This window comes from Punica granatum, chromosome 3 (assembly GCF_007655135.1).
Source record: "Punica granatum isolate Tunisia-2019 chromosome 3, ASM765513v2, whole genome shotgun sequence".
Classification (NCBI taxonomy): Eukaryota; Viridiplantae; Streptophyta; class Magnoliopsida; order Myrtales; family Lythraceae; genus Punica; species Punica granatum.
This window is the reverse complement of record NC_045129.1, coordinates 710,475-727,103: the sequence shown is the minus strand read 5'-3', so window position 1 is coordinate 727,103 and position 16,629 is coordinate 710,475.

The window sequence follows — 16,629 nt, the reverse complement described above, 5'->3', positions numbered from 1 at the left end:
GACCACGAACCTTGTGGCCCCGGCCCATCCTCTTCCTCCCCCCGATGTCACTTGTAGCTGTGCCTCCACCTCAGCCATGGCTCCTGCAGTCATGATCCTCTTCATCATCCGCCCGATGATCCTTGCAACCTGATCGGGATCCGTTTATGCCTCCTTCCTTTTGCAGGAACATCTGTTGCTGATATTGAACTTTGATGGTGTGGTTCTTACACATTGTGATTAATCACCACGATATTTCAGCATTTGATCTCTCTGAAAATTAGATTGATGAGGCTCAGTTCAGAAATTTTGAAATTGAGATCATATTAGTCGATCTGGCATAATACAACAGATGATTTTGTTCATGTTGCATTGGTTGAAATAAAAATGGCACTGGTTATCTTCGTGAAGAGTGTTTGCCTTTTTTTTTCGTTCATGAGTCTTTGCAACTTTTTAAAGGGCAGCCTTCTCAAGCATAGGCATTCCCACAGTCGCTGGAGGGGCCGGTGGAGATCGATGGAAGATCGTCAGCTTACAAGTCCTAATTTAGTTCTGCGTGATTATGTATACATCGATCTATTTGATTTTATACTTTTTTCATTAATGTGGTTGAATTGCTCAAGCCGGCAAAGTTGGAGGACAAAAGTGAAATCGATGTCAGTTATTTTAGGAGTTTTCCTTGAAATGGTATTGTCAATCCCACAGTGCAAGTTATCGTAAAATTTTCCATTATTTGGTTTGTACATGTGATTAACATATATACTGAACTGTATAATCCTTTCTTTAGATCGAAAATGCTCTTCTCTTGAACATTTAAAGGTGGAGATGAGGTACCATTCTATTGCTGATCAGGGTATATACTGTTTGTTTATTTATCTTTTCCATAAATATTAAATTAGGCTCCCAGGGTCATTTATATGATATGACGGTTTAGAAAACCAACAGGTTTTAATATATTTATTTTGTTCATTTTTGTACTAAAATATGTTTAAGAAACAATTCTTATGATTGAAGCGTTTTCTTTTTGATAACTTTGCATTCTAATAGTTTCAATAGAGAAATTAAAATTATAAGCGTAATATAAGGTCATAAAATTAATGTATAGAACCCACATTTATGATAAAATTACTTTTAGTCCTTTTACTAAATAACTTCTCCAATGAATGCATATTTTTTTTAATTAGAATCAAGCATATTTGTTGTGCACAACTAAATCGTTTACCATGCAAATGCTTTATTTCAGTATTTTAACTAAAAACAATTTCTAAATTTTCTAAAATGAACATATTTCAATCAATGGCTACAATACAATGTATATAAATATGTCTACCCGATATTATAGTGAAAATTACAATCAATATTCAAATAACCTCTCATATGTAAATTAGCTATTGAAAATTTATTATTGTTTTAAATTTTAAATGCTGATGAAGACAAAATAATACAAGTTATTATGCATACAAATTTCTTCAATGCAAGTTATTATGCCGACAAAATTCTTCAATATTACATTATAGATGGCAAAACTATATATACTTAAATTGCTAATATATTAACAAAATTAGAAAAATACATGCAGTACTTCTCTAAAATAATTTAGAATGCAAACTTCTATTACAAATTTTTATTTTAATTTTTTGTCGAATTAATTAACTTATTTATATCGATAAATTTAGTTACTTATTTACAAAGAAATGAATTATTGTCTAGAAAATGATTATAGAAATTGAATCATTTAATAGACAATAAAATTACTTGTTTATTTTTTTGGGTGGAATTACTTATTTATAATGATAATTTAATCCACAATTAATTTACTAATTCTCTTTTACATTATGTGTCTTAATTTATTAGCTTGACTTTTTGAGATTCTGCCTTTAAAGACACATTAAATTCTGAGAATATCCCATTAATTTTGAAAATAATCTACTTTTGTATTTCTAAAATGTATTGCACAATATAAAAAATTAAGATATAGATGTAAAGGCCTGCGCAACGTGTGGGCAAACAAACTAGTGAATACATATATTGGCTCCTATACCCTGTCGAATTATCCCTGAAAATTGCACCAATCCAATTAATAAAAGTGTGTCATAATTAATCATGGGGTATGATGAACTATTACACGTCCATTTCTTACAAGAATGGCCAATAAAAAAGCATATAAGAAATTATAATTTTTCTGATTATTTTTTCAATATTTGGATTTTTTTAGTAGATATTATATATATCCCTGAGGAAGTTTATTCGAGGCCAATGAGATCCCTCTCATGTATATGCTTAGTGAATATGGCATATAATGACATAGGTAGTCGGGGTTCCTCTTCACGAATTTGCCCCCTAGAAATAGACTTTTTTGCTTGGAGGAAAAAATCCAAATGCCAATTTCAATATATATCTTAGAACTATTGAGTGATACAATAGAAGCAATTTTCATATTATTTCTTGAATATGGATCACCAGGGTAAAAATGAAACCAAAAAAAAAGAAAAAAAAAGCACAACGCTCTTTAGAGCTAAGAAATCTTTAAACACACGTTTCTTGGGTTTGTTATACAAAGAGTACTAGTAGAAGGAAACGGTTTGCTCAATAGCTATGCAATGGTCCGATGGGACAAGATGAATCACAGTACATGCTTACTCAGACAAAAGCACGGGTGAAAAAAATATAATTATAATGTGTTCATCAATTGCCATATATAGCCTTTGTTGTAAATTTATAAAGGTAGATTGTGACTTGTGATAGGAAACATGCATGGAGTGACTCAAAGAAATATGTGCAATTAATTCTCAATGATAATTGCTTCAAGTTAGGAGTCCAATACTGCAAATGAGATATGAATCGGAGTTCGTATTAAATAATAATAATCGGTCAAAATTTATTGCGCATCTAATAGATGACTTGGTGCCGCAACACTATAGTTCCAGTCCAGTGCTACAGCACCGAAGTTGCTATTGATTTCCATGTCAGTCGATACCGTAGTATCGAAATCGATGTTGCAACATGGTGGCGATTACCATGTTTTAGTTCAGTCAACGCTGCAGCATTGAAATCGATGCTGCAGCACGATGACAATTGCCATTTAAAAGTTGTGAACGTTGGCTGCAAGGACGTCAACATTCGAAAGAAAACGACTACTTCTATTATAAATAAACTTCTAAAGGATGAACAGACATAACAACACAACATCAAATATATTTTCTCGCCTCATTCTCTCTGTTCTTTTTCCCCTTGGTACTCGTAAGAGAAGTCTTGAGGAGAGATCTCCGTTCTTATCGCACGAAGATCTCAGTGGTCATGTTGTATCCTAGGGTGATATTGCAATCAGGTTCTAGCGACAAACTCTTCGTAGTGAGGGCGATAATCACCTTAAGGAAAGTGATTTTCACGTCTCTGACCACACTTTTCGATCTACTGTCTTCTTCAACAGCCTTTGCATAGCATAAGAAACTATTGCAGTAGATCCTGTCTTTTGCATGGGATCTCCTTACGAAGAACAATGTGACGTCAATATTGAGTAGGAACACATTGTTGCTATTCGAAAATGATAAATAATATGTAAACTAGTTGTGATAATTCAGATCTTAACGAACTTATTTTTCGATTAGTTATTGATGTATTTAGACTCTCTCTCTCTTTGAAATTCCAAATTTAGCCTCGTAGTTCATCCTAGAGAAACATGCATGTTTTCTATTTGGCCAATTTCATTCCGAAATCTCAGAACTAGGCATCTGCTTTGAACTCAACGAACCACATAGATAACTAAGAAAGCATTATTCAGTTACAAAATTTGTTCCTTGTGGCTGTCAGTTAAGTTTCCGTTAGACACTGTTGCATGTTCCGAGAGGTAAGTCCTGAAGCTCAGCGATCTAACTCTGATTTCAACAGTTGTCTTATTGAGGGTTGTAAGTCTATAGTCTACTGCTATCGAAGAATAAAAATCCTACGTGAAGGATTTCGACATCAGGAATCATCAGTGTCTTTTTCTAGGAGAACAACAAAAACATTTAGTAGATTTCTATTCCGCAGTTTGTTATCATTAGATACAGATACAGCAGGCAGCTACAACAAATTAAATCAGTCTTATGATTACTTCATTACTTGAATTACATCTCGGAGTTCTGCCATAAAAATTGTACCTACATCAGTGAAAATTTTTAGGTGATTAATATGGGAGAAGTATTTGCTTGATCTTTTAAAAGAACAGGCACATACATCCAAAATCTTAGGTTCGAGTAGTTAACGAACTTAGTAGTTGTAATGATATGTCTCACATTTGCCATGGAAACTTGAAGACTCGACGAATGAAGTAATGGACGATGATGATGAAGGGCTGGGAGCAAGTGAGTCCCTGTGGGCGACTCTGTCAAGATTGCCGCGACAAAAGGCAGAAGATGCCACAACACAATGCTTCGGTACGGCTCTGTTCAAACTGACGTGGCAACATCCAGAAATTACCGTGGCAATTCTTCCTATTCGTCTCATTTCACTTTGCTGTGGCAAAACTGACAAATTGCCGTGGCAATTTGGCTGTTTGAGATATTTTTGGAAGATTTTGGCTGAGATTTTCCTCCCAATTTTTGTCAAGTTGTTTCCGTTTATGCGTGTATCTCTTATTAGAATGTATTGGGGGGTGTGATATCTCTAATGTAATGAGAGATTCAACGTGAGGTTGAAAGATAGAGAGCTTGGGAAACACTCAAGAGTGAGAGGGCTAGGGTTCTCAGTGTAGCGATCTTGAGTGAGGGTCGAAGGAGACGGGTCCCTATAACTTGTAATCTCCATTCTTCATAGTGAATTATTCTTTGGCGCTGCCTGTGGAGGTTTACCCTTTTCGTTGGAAGGGGTTTTACCACTTAAATCAATCGTGTCCTGATTTCTTGCTTTCTCTTCCTTTGATTGTTAACCGCGTCGAGATCACAACAGTAGTTGTCACTGGAATTGTGGATTTCTGTCTCTTGGGAGCAAACCAAACAGAGTTCTGTTATACCAAATGGAAATTCCAAAGCCTAAAGGCAAGATGAGCCGAGCCAAAATCGATCCGTTCCCTTCCTTGAATCCTAGGCCTAAGAAAACACAGTTCTAGTTAATTAACTTGATACCGACATCAACTAAGCATCTCTCTAGCATTCAACAAATGGACAAACGCACTATTCCTAGAGAAGTCCTACGGCCACCTCCTTGTTCTGTTGTCGAACTTCTATATAACTGCTTCTCATGACATCAACAGCTTCAACAAAACAAAGATATCGAGTTATTCATACATAATTAGAAGTACAGACATTTCACTGAGAGACAGGGAGAGGGGAGCGAGACAGATCGAATGGCCACCGCATTAGCAGCAGATACGATGCTCAGGTGTATCTTTGACGGATGCTTGTCAATGAACGACTTTGAGATTGAGCGGAGGCCTTATCATCGTGACTGCAAGTGTGCCCTTCACAAGTCGAAAGGCAGTAATTGCTGGAACCCTTCTTGCTCTCGAAACAAAAACATTGCTTTTGCCAAGAAAGATTTGTGGGCAGATTGCTCCCTGTCGTTATCAGCCACAGCTTCCAAATTGTCTACTCATTCTTCCTTTCTTGCCGACCCATCATCCTCTAGAAGGAAAGCAAATGCAAAAGAAGCGCCGACAGAATACAGATGATACGTGAACTTTGAAAAGAAACGATTATGTTTCTAGGAGGTCTGAAAATGATGTTGTTAGGATGAAACTACGAATTCCTCTACAATATCTTTGTAACTACTTTTTTTTTTCTTGTACTTTTTGGATAATCAGTGTAACTACTACTTTCAGTTCTTCTTTTCTTCACGGGAATTTTTTCCGCTCGGCATGAGTTTCCTCTCGGTATTTTCCGTATAAAGATGCAGTAGCTTCACATATTTCCATAACTCTGTCTAGTAGAAATATTGGACGGGAAAAGCACTGTGAAGATGGAACCTGCTTCATTCAACAGTCCAGAGTTAGTTTAGAGTTATTTTCTTGGCAATCGAGGTTGTTTCATGAGAGGAAATTCATATTATAGATCCCTGTAGGCCAACAATTGATTGGAAAAATATGGTGTTAAATTTCAGAACATACTGTTAGAAATGAGTAAAAATAAGCGGGGGCATTGTAGTGAAGTCATTTGTCTTGTTCCATACGATTTATCATATTCATAGTCAAGTTCCTCTAGGTAAGAACGATTCACAGTCTTTGTTAGTTAGTTAAGCATGTTTCTTTAAAATGCCAACAACTGAAGCAGGACAAAAACTCATTGCAGAATCAGACGTATATATGCTTAATCTTGTCAGAGAACTATGCGCAGTCTTAACTTATGCGAAAATTTTGTCGTAGTTGAACACCATTGCACAAAGAAAAAGGGAGGGGGAACTTCAATAGCCATACCTGAGGCATAATGAATTCCCCTAAGATAAAATCAAAAGTCGCGCACATCAACATCACACAGGTTCTAACAGCTACGAGGTAATTGATAATTTTTACAGCTCAAAATTAACTCCAGAGTCATGAAAAACAAAACCTAGTTTGGAAAATGGATTTATGTTCTGTCTGCTTTCAGGCGAGGGACCTGAGTCCACATATGATGACACTTTTCAACAGAGTTCACTTCTGCTGAAAATTTTAGCATTGCTTAACCATGAAAAAGCAGAAGTTTCAAAAGCTTAATTCAGAAGTCACTTTAATGGAGCTCGAACATGTTATGGGATAAAAGGTCCTAGAAGGATCAACATGTTTGACGAGACCCCTGGCTGCAACTGCTGTTACTTGGAAGAAGATACAAACTGAAGCCAGAGTCCATAAAAGAGAGGGATTTTACTTGCTTTCAAACAAGGGGTGGCCCTGGACTTCACAATATCGACAAACACGTTACAAGAGAATGAGTTTACAGTTGCGCCTACTCCTCTTAACAATCTGTTCCGGTTAAGAAAGTAGACTTTCCCGATGTGTCATAGAAGTGTAACCATTACTGCCTAGTAATGAAAAACAAAATTCTGATATATTCTCTTAAAATTTGCCAAAAAAGCCCTCTTCTTCGTAGAAACTGATGCTTCAGAAAATATCAGTTTCTAACGAACTTATAAGTATACCTTGGAATATTAGACATCTGTCTCTCTTGAAAAGAAACACGTAGCGAGTTGTCCTGTAAGTCAAGCCAAATTCGGGGACAAAATCAAAGCTGAGTTAAAGTCGAACCATTCACTTCCTCAAATCCTAAGTATAAATTTTCTGAATAACCAATTTGATATCGACATTTCCGAACAGAGCATCTCTTGATTTTGACGGGCACTCTCTGCCGCTTCGATAGAGAACTCCTAAACCTCACTTTTCCCGGTGATTGAAGTCTGTTTTTCTTTTCTGTCTCATCATTCACAGAACCCATCAATAGCAGCAAGTTCTTACAGTGACTTACAAACACTGGAATCAACTATATACAATTCAACAATTGTTGAGATAACTTAACTGGCATCAAATTCCTGACGTACAAATAACTAACTGAGAAGAGACATCACGGTGAAGTTAGTTTTCACGGTCCTCCGAGGTTATCACCCTTCTAAGTTCTTGAGGCAAGAGCATAATATAGAGGAGGAAATAAGCCTTTGTTAGTTAGAATGTGTCCTTTAAGAAAACAAAGATGAAACAGGACAAAACCCATAGCAGTATCAGACACATGCTTTTAATACCGTCAACATCGTCAATCTGGGAGAAGTATCGCTCATAGTAAGGTTATCATATACAGTAATTAAACTATCCTACTTTTGTTTTGGTAGTTTTATGTATAATTTCCAGCTCATAGGAAAGATCCTGAGATCGGAGTGTCTATAAGAGGATACGATCATATTGGATACTGTGTGATAGATTGTCTAGCTTCATCGTGAAATTTATCGGCTCCTAATTTAGAGTATGTGCATGTCAGCATACTTCTTCAGTTTCTTCTCGACCAATTTTCTCCATCTTTATATGATGACGGTGATTATACATTAACGTCTATATTCTGTCAAATTATCACTGAAAATTGCACCAGTTATTTCAATTGATTATGGGTGTGTCATAATTAATCTTAGGGTGTGATGAACTGTTACATATCCGTTCCTTACAAGTATCCGATAAAAAGCATATTAGAAATTAGAATTTTTCGGATTATTCAATATTTGGATTTTCCTACCTAATGGATACTATATAGATCGATAGGAAAGTTTATTCAGAGCCAATGAGATCCCTTTCATGTACATGCTTAGTGAACATCGTGCATAACGAGATAAGCTGTTAGGGGATTCCCCGGGAAATTGACCTTCTGTCTTGGAGAAGAAAAATCCAAATTTCAATATATGTCTTATAACATGGTCAATATATATATAGGGATGCTGTCTTCTGCATGGGGATTTACTTATCAATAACACCGTAACGATAATATCGGGTAGGAACAAGTAGTAGCTGTCCAAAAATGACATTTAATGTATCATAATATATAATATTGTTGCAATATCTTAACGAACTTATTCCTCGATTTGTTATTGATGTATATGAACTCTCTCTCGGAAATTCCAAATTAAGCCTCGTAGTTCATCCTAGAGGAACATGCAGGTTTTCTATCTGGCCAAATTTGATTCTGAAACAGAACTAAACATCTGCTTTGAACTCAACTAACCACATAGATAACTAAGAAAGCATTATTCGGTTATAAAATTTGTTTTCTGTGGATGTCAATTAAGTTTCCGTTAGATACTAATGCCTGTTTCGAGCAGTACCTCCTGAAGGTCAGTGATCTAACACTGATATCGACAGTTGCCTTATTGAGGGTTATCAGTCAATAATCTCCTACTATCGAAGAATAAAAATCATACGTGAAGGATTTCGACATCACGAATCATCAGTGTCTGTTTCGAGGTGAACAACGAAAACAATTGGTAGATTTATATTCCGCAGTTTGTCATCTGGTACAGCTGGCAGTTACAGCAAATTAAATCAGTCTTATGATAATTTCATTACTTGAAATTACATCTTGGAGGTCTTGGATAAAAATTGTACCTACATCAGTTAAAATTTTTTAGCTGATTAATGACTTAGAATCTGTTATGGGAGTAGTATTTTCTCGATCTTTTAAAAGAACATGCACATAGACCCAAAAATCGCGGGTTCAAGTAGTTAAAGGAACTTAGTAGTTGTCGTTGGAATCGGTGGATTTCTGTCTCTGGGAGAAAACCAAGCAGGCAAGAAGAATTCTGTTATAATAAATGGAAATTCCAAAGCCTATAGGCGAAATGAGTTGAGCCAAAATCGAGCCTTTTCCTTCCTTGAATCCTAAGCCTAAGGAAAGACAGTCTTAGTTAACTAACTTGATACCGACATCAACTAAGCATCTCTCTAGTAATCAACAAATGGATAGAAACACGATTCCTAGAGAAGTCCTACGGCCACCTCCTTGATCTGTTTTCAAACTTCTATTTAAGTGCTTCTCATGACATGCAACAGCTTCAACAAAACAAACATTTCAAGTTGATCATACAAATTTAGGAGTACAGACATTTCACTGAGAGGCAGAGAGAGGGGAGCGAGAGAGATCGAATGGCCACCGCATTAGCAGCAGATACGATGGTCAGGTGTGTCTTTGACGGATGCTTGTCAATGAATGACTTTGAGATTGAGCGGAGGCCTTATCATCGTGACTGCAAGTGTGCTCTTCACAAGTCGAAAGGCAGTAATTGCTCGAACGCTTCTTGCTCTCGAAACAAAAACATTGCTTTTGCCAAGAAAGATTTGTGGGCAGACTGCTCACTGTCGTTATCAGCCACACCTTCCAAATTGTCTTCTCAATCTTCCTTTCTACCCGACCCAATATCCTCTAGAAGGAAAGCCAATGCAAAAGAAGCACCAACAGAATACAGAAAATTCGTTAACTTTGAAAAGAACTGATCATGTTTATATGAGAAAGGAGGTTAGAAAATGATGTTGTTAGGATCAAACTGCGAATTCCTCTGCAATATCTTTGTAACTACTGCTTTTTCCTTCTTTTTCTTTGGATAATAATTGTAAGTACTATTCTTAGTTCTTCGTCTTTTCTTCTCGGGAAATTTGTTCCCTCTTGGCATGAGTGTCCAGTCGGATTTTTCATGTAAAGATGCTGCTGCATATATTTACAGAAATCTGTCCAATTGAAATACATTGGAAGAGACAAGTACTATGAAGATGGAACCTGCTCACATTCAAGAGTTCAGAATTAGTTTTGAGTTCTTTTCTCGGCAATCAAGATCGTTTCTCTTTCCATGAGAGGAAATTCATATTATAGCACCCCCCGTAGGCTAACATTAATTGGAAAAATGTGGTGTTGAATTTGTCAGAACGTACTGTTAGAAATGACTAAAAATAAGCGGGGGCTTTGTAGTGAAGTCGCTCCAGATGGTTTATCGTATTCATAGTCGAGTTCTGTAGGTAAGAATGATTCCCAGTTCCTCTAGGAGAATGAGTTTACAGTTGCGCCTATGCCTCTTAACGAATCTATTCTGGTTAAGAAAATAGACTTTCCTGATGTGTCATAGAATTGTAGCCAATACTATAAATGGCTAGTACAAGAATGTTCCGCTGAAAACAAGAAGTAATGAAAAACAAATTTAGGATATATTCTCTCAAAATTTTTCAAAAACGTCATCTTTTTTGTAGAAATTGTTGCCACTGAAAACAACAAGGACAACAAAAATGTCAGCATTCAGGTTCTAACGAACTTAGCATAACTTGGAATATTGGACGTCAGTTCTCTTGAAAGAAATACGTAGTGCATTGTCTGTAAGGAAAGCCAAATTCAGAGACGAAATCAAAGCTGAGCCAAAGTCGAGCAGTTCACTTCCTCAAATCCTAAGTATAAAAAACATCTTCTGAATAAACAATTTGACACTGACATCTCCGAACTGAGCATTTCTTTATTTTGACGGACACTCTCTGCCTTTTTGGTAGGGAACTCCTGAACCTCACTTTTCCTGGTGATTGAAGTTTGTTTATCTTTTATGTCAAGTCATTTACGGTGCCCATCAGTAGCTGCAAGTTCTTACATGCACTGTAACTTGCGAAGACCAGTATCAACTATACGCAGCCCAACGATGAGATAACTAAACTGGTATTTAATTTCTGACATAGAAATAACTATCTCAGAAGTGGCATAACGGCAAAGTTAGTTTTCATCCTCTGAGTATCACTTTCTAAGTTCTCGAGGCAAGAGCATAATACTAGAGTTGAAAATAAGCCTTTGTAATTAGAATTGGAAATAAGCGTTTGTGATTATAGTTAAAATAGGTCATTGTTATTACAGTTAAAGCATGTACTTTAGGAAATAAACAATGAAACCGGACAAAACCCCATAGCAGAAATAGGACATATGCTTAATACTGTTAGCATACTATGCATAGTCCTAGCTTAAGTTAAAAATCTGTCATCGTTGATTACCATGCCTCATTCCGTAAAAAAGACAAGTTCTGTTTGCATTCAAACAAGGGTCAGCCCAAGATTCCATACAGCATGGGAAATATTGTCATGCTAACAGAAATACTAGTTGCAAGACAGTTCCCCTTCACGAATGAGTCCCTTTCCGGGTTTAGTCTTTCTGTGGAGAAAATGCATACATATTGCAAATTCTATACTAAATCCAAAGTTCCGCCTATAATCTTCCTGCATGTCCATAAGAAGCATGCTGCAATTGATGTTGTAATTGTTTTAGTTTAAGAACAGAAAGCGTCCAAATTGTAAAAATTATGACCAGAACATCATCCTCTGTGCAACCCAAACTTTCTCGAACAAGTGGATTGCTAGCAGTTCGGGATGATCAATCATTCTTCTTCCTAAGAGAGACTCAATTAGTGATGCCACCGATGCTATAGTTATCCTAAGACAAGGAACTACTGCTGAGAAACAGAAGATGCAAGTAAAAAACAAAACTGAGCTCTATTTTAGGGAAACAAAAGAGACAAAAAGCGGTTAGATTTCTGTTTTTTAACGAACTTAGTAGAGGTTGGAACTCGGTTTCTGTCTCTTGGAAGAATTCCAAAGCGTATTCTGTTATGTGACGGGAACTTTCAGAGACTAAATTCAAGCCAAGCAAAGCCAAGAGAGTGCTGCTCACTCCTCGAATGCCAAGCTTCCCGAGGAAAAAAAAAACATGATTTTAATTTATTAAATTGATACCAACATCTTGAATTAGGCATCCCTCTTGAATTCAACTACAAACTGAGTCCTTCTCCTTAGGGAACTCCTAAGGACGCTTTCCATGTTCTGTTCCAGAACTTCTATATAAGTGCTTCACCTGACATGTAAGAGCTTCAGTATTCCAATATCCAACAAATTCGTAGTACACAAATAGAACAAGAACCTTTCACTAGAGATTTAGTGGAGAGAAACCTTATGGTCACTGCTGCAGCAGCAGAGATTATGTTATGGTGTGTCTTTGACGGAAGCTTATCCATGAATGACTTTAAGATTGAGCAGAGACCTTATCATCACGATTGCAAGTGTGCCCTTCACAAGTTGAAGGGGAGTAATTGCTCAAATCCTGCTTGCTCTTAAAATAACAGCATTTCATTTCCCAAGAAGATCTATTGGCAGACTGTTTGCAGTCGACCTCCTCATCTTCCAAGTTCTCTTGTCAACCTTTCTTTGTCACTGACTCATCATCCTACAGAAGGAGAAATCTGACAGAAAACAAGTTGCAACAGAGAATAGATGAGACATAGACTCATTTTTCTTCTGCCGTTCTTTGACTCTGTACATTCATTATCCTTCTCTGTAATGTAAATTTCTGCTTTTGTAGCTCCAATTTCTTTTTCCCCTTTCACATTGTTTCTGATTCTCTGTAATGTAAAATTTAGCTGTTTTTGCTCCTACTTTTTCCCTTTCTTCTCGCATTCCTTTTCCACATAAGAGATTAACTTGTCTAAGTAATTCTCTCAGAAATTGCCTCTTCCATTTAAACTCCGCCAGTTGAATTTGCTCAACTGCCAAAAGAATAATTAAAGGCCTCCCCAGGTTACATGTTATGTTAAGGAAGAAAAGGTACAAACTAAACTCAATGAAATGCCTTTTTTTTTTTAAAACAATTGTTAGGCTAGGAATAACTAACTGATGACAAGTGACATCTCAGGGATGTCCATCTTTTTTGTACTTCTTGCTCCATTAAGGTTGTCAACTACCCAGCATATAAAATAAAAGTACAGCTGGAGAAGAACTATTCTTTCCTCTGTTATATAGTCCAAAGGTCTCTTTGAGAAAACCACCACATGCATATCCCTCAGCAATTCAAGGATGAGGCCCTCTCTGCTTGCATAGCCTCGGTTTCATCAGACTTTCCCTATTTGTTCTTTGTGAACTAGTTGAATTCAACTTCTCGTTTTCATTTTTTTTCTCATAGAGTAGCCAATATAGATCCTATTCAGCATAGAGGAGTCCGCATTTAAGATTATAATACTGATGACAACAAGTCATGATTCTGTTCCTAACGAACTATAGAATAACTTCCCAAAAAGACTTTACAGAAAAGCCAAAAGTAAGCTTATTCCTTGAGTTTAGGAATAAGGTACCGTTTCAGCTAACCAACTTGATACTGGCATCTCGGAGCAAAGCTTTTCTTGTATTCAACTAACACAAATTTCTCCTCAGGTCCTAACTCTCACTTCCCATTCTCTTCCCAAACTTCAATACAAACGCCTAATAAATCATGCAAAAATTTCCAGATCATCGAATTTAGTCTGTCAAAAAAATACTAAACTACCATTTCCATTGGAGATCTAATCGGGGATATCTGATTGAGAGATGGAGCAGATAGGAAGAGCGAAGGAGACAAGCCGATCAATGGGCAACACAGTAACGGCTGCAGGGAAGCTTGTCAATGAACAACTTTGAGATCGAGCGGAGGCCTTACCCTTGAGATTGCAATTGTGTGCTTCACAGGTTGAAAGGCACTAGCTTCTCGAACTTTTCTTGCAGTTGAAGTTACATCATACTTCCGCAAGAATAGTTGCTCATTGGCTATAGCAACAGATTCCAACTTGTCTTTGTTTATCACTGGCTTATCCTCCACCAGAAAGAAAAACTGATGAGAAAAAAGTTCCAATAGACCTAAAATTCGAAGACAAATGTTTATATATATATATTTATTTATATGCAGAAGATAGGTGGTTAACTCTATATGCTCTACCTGGAATCTGTTTGTAACTACTACTAGTTGCCATTGAAAATTCTAGTGATAACAGAACATAGTTATATGAAAAGTTGGATGAACCCGAAAGAAGTTGCAGTAAAACGAAGGAATTCAACATAATTATCTCAAGGTTAATTTAGATGAGTACGTCAAAAAAGAAAAAGTAGAAAACTGTCGCTTTAAAACTGGTTTCATCCTAGATTCCATACAGCATATCGGGAAGATCGCAACATGTAACGAGAGATGACAAGGCATTCATGGGATCCTCCTTAATGAAATTGTCGCAATAAAAAAGTCAGCCTCTTTCTACCTAGAAAATGCCTATAAGGACGAAACCAAATTCTATGCAAAATCCAAATGCTCTTTGTGGAGACTCTCTCTTAACAACATCACAGCAAAATTTACGAGTTTTCTTGGAACAAATACACGACAATCAAGACCCATAAATGCTTCTTGTGGGCTCTTCTCAGGACCATCTAAATTAGTTATTACTCGAAAATAGGTGTTAAAGATGCAAAAGGATAAGTTGTTGGGCTTGCTTTCAATCACAGCATTATTTTAGATTCCATGGGCATAGGGCAGATTGCAGCACATAATGCTGATAATCCAATAAAGCAGAATTTGTCATACAAAATGAAATTTCATGGCCGGAAACTGAAATGGGACGTTCGTTTGCTTGGATCCTTAGCCTAAGTAAAAACAAGTACAGGTTAACTAATTCGGTGGCAACATTTTGGAACTAAGCATCTCTCTCGAATTCAACTAACAAAGAATCACTGTTTCTAGAAAACTCCAATGGCCACTTCCTTGTTCTGTTTGTGCATGTCTATATAAGAGCTTCATTGAACATGCAAAAGCTTCATCGAATCAAAATCATCAACTAAAGGCATAGACAAAAAGCAAACACAGAGAGAGAGCTCAAATGGCCACTGCCGCAGCAGCAGCAGAAATGATACTTCGGTGTGTCTTTGATGGAAGCTTGTCGATGAACGATTTCGAGATTGAGCGAAGGCCTTATCATCGTGACTGCAAGTGTGCACTTCACAAATCGAAAGGCAATAACTGCTCGAATCCTTCTTGCTCTCGAAATAACAGCATATCATTTCAAAAGAAAGACTTGTGGGCAGATTGTTCATTGTTGGTATCTGGCAAAGCCATTAAGTTTTCTTCTCAATCTTCCCTTCTCTCTGGAGTGCCCCCAATGAAGGAAAGTCGATGCAGAAGGAATTTTGACAGATAGATGATGGTTCTTTGTTCAATTCTTTTCTACATTCCCTCCATATGTTCCCCCCGATTCTTCCTTGTAAACTACTTCTAATGCCTTTTATTCCTGGCATTTATCTCATGACAAATGAATTCCCACTCAGATATTCCTACGTCGAGAATTGCAGCTATTCTATTTAAGCTAATCTGTCTGTTAAAATTAAAAATGATTATGGCTTATAGCGAAATGAGCCCATGTTCAACCAAAAAGACATTTATTTTTTAAGGTGCTGGGACGTCCAAATTTTCTACCTGAGTCCTTGCAAACTCTCTGACGTCGGACAATTTTACTTTAGTCAAACATGTTCGCGAAAAGAAAATGTAAATCCAATTCATAGTTTTGCTCAAGTAAATTGATTGTTGACTGGAAAGGCTTTGCATCACATAGTACTTCTCCATCGATTTCATAAAAAGAAAATGAGACAGCTAACAATTACAATTACGAATGTATTTGTAATTTAGGCCAAGAGGAACAACTCTTAGCTGGGTTCTCAAAGTAATAGCTAACTGATAAGCTAACATCTTTTGCTGTGAGATCTGTTTTTTTTTTTTTCCCTTGTTCCTACACCACAGTTACAGGTCGACAAAATCTTGGTGATTGTTTTGTCCAATGTTTCTTTCCAAGAAACAGCAAGTAATCGAAACGTCGTGTGTATCCCTAGCAGTCTGAAGTTCAGGTCCTCATACCATAATCAATGTCTCTGAGTCACATGTCTTAACTTCCCTGAGAAGCCAAATACAATGCAAGAGGAAGCATGAATTCTTCAGAAAGTTTGAGAATTGCCCCACTTGGCCATCGATGATGGAATTCAATACATGGATTATGGCTTAAAGATTACTCTCTAAATGTAAAATTGACCACGAAAAGTTGGCCTTTTCTACCAAGGGAAATGCTTCCTCTGATACTAACCTCTGGGAAAACACTGTCATGTCTTCTCTTCAATCCTACAAATTTATATGAAATCATTGCTGAGAAATACTAGACTTGCCAAGGCAAACCAGAAACCACCTTTTTTATACAAATAACACCATTGAAAGAGGCTTTCAGTCAGTAATGAAAAAAATCTGATAAACAAACTTGAAATAGACACAAGTTCATTGCATAAATCGGACCTTACATTATTCTTCGTTTACTTTTTCTAAGCGATGACCTTAGCATTAATGAAGCAAAACTTATGAGTTTCTTTTGAGCAAGTATCTGATAATCAAG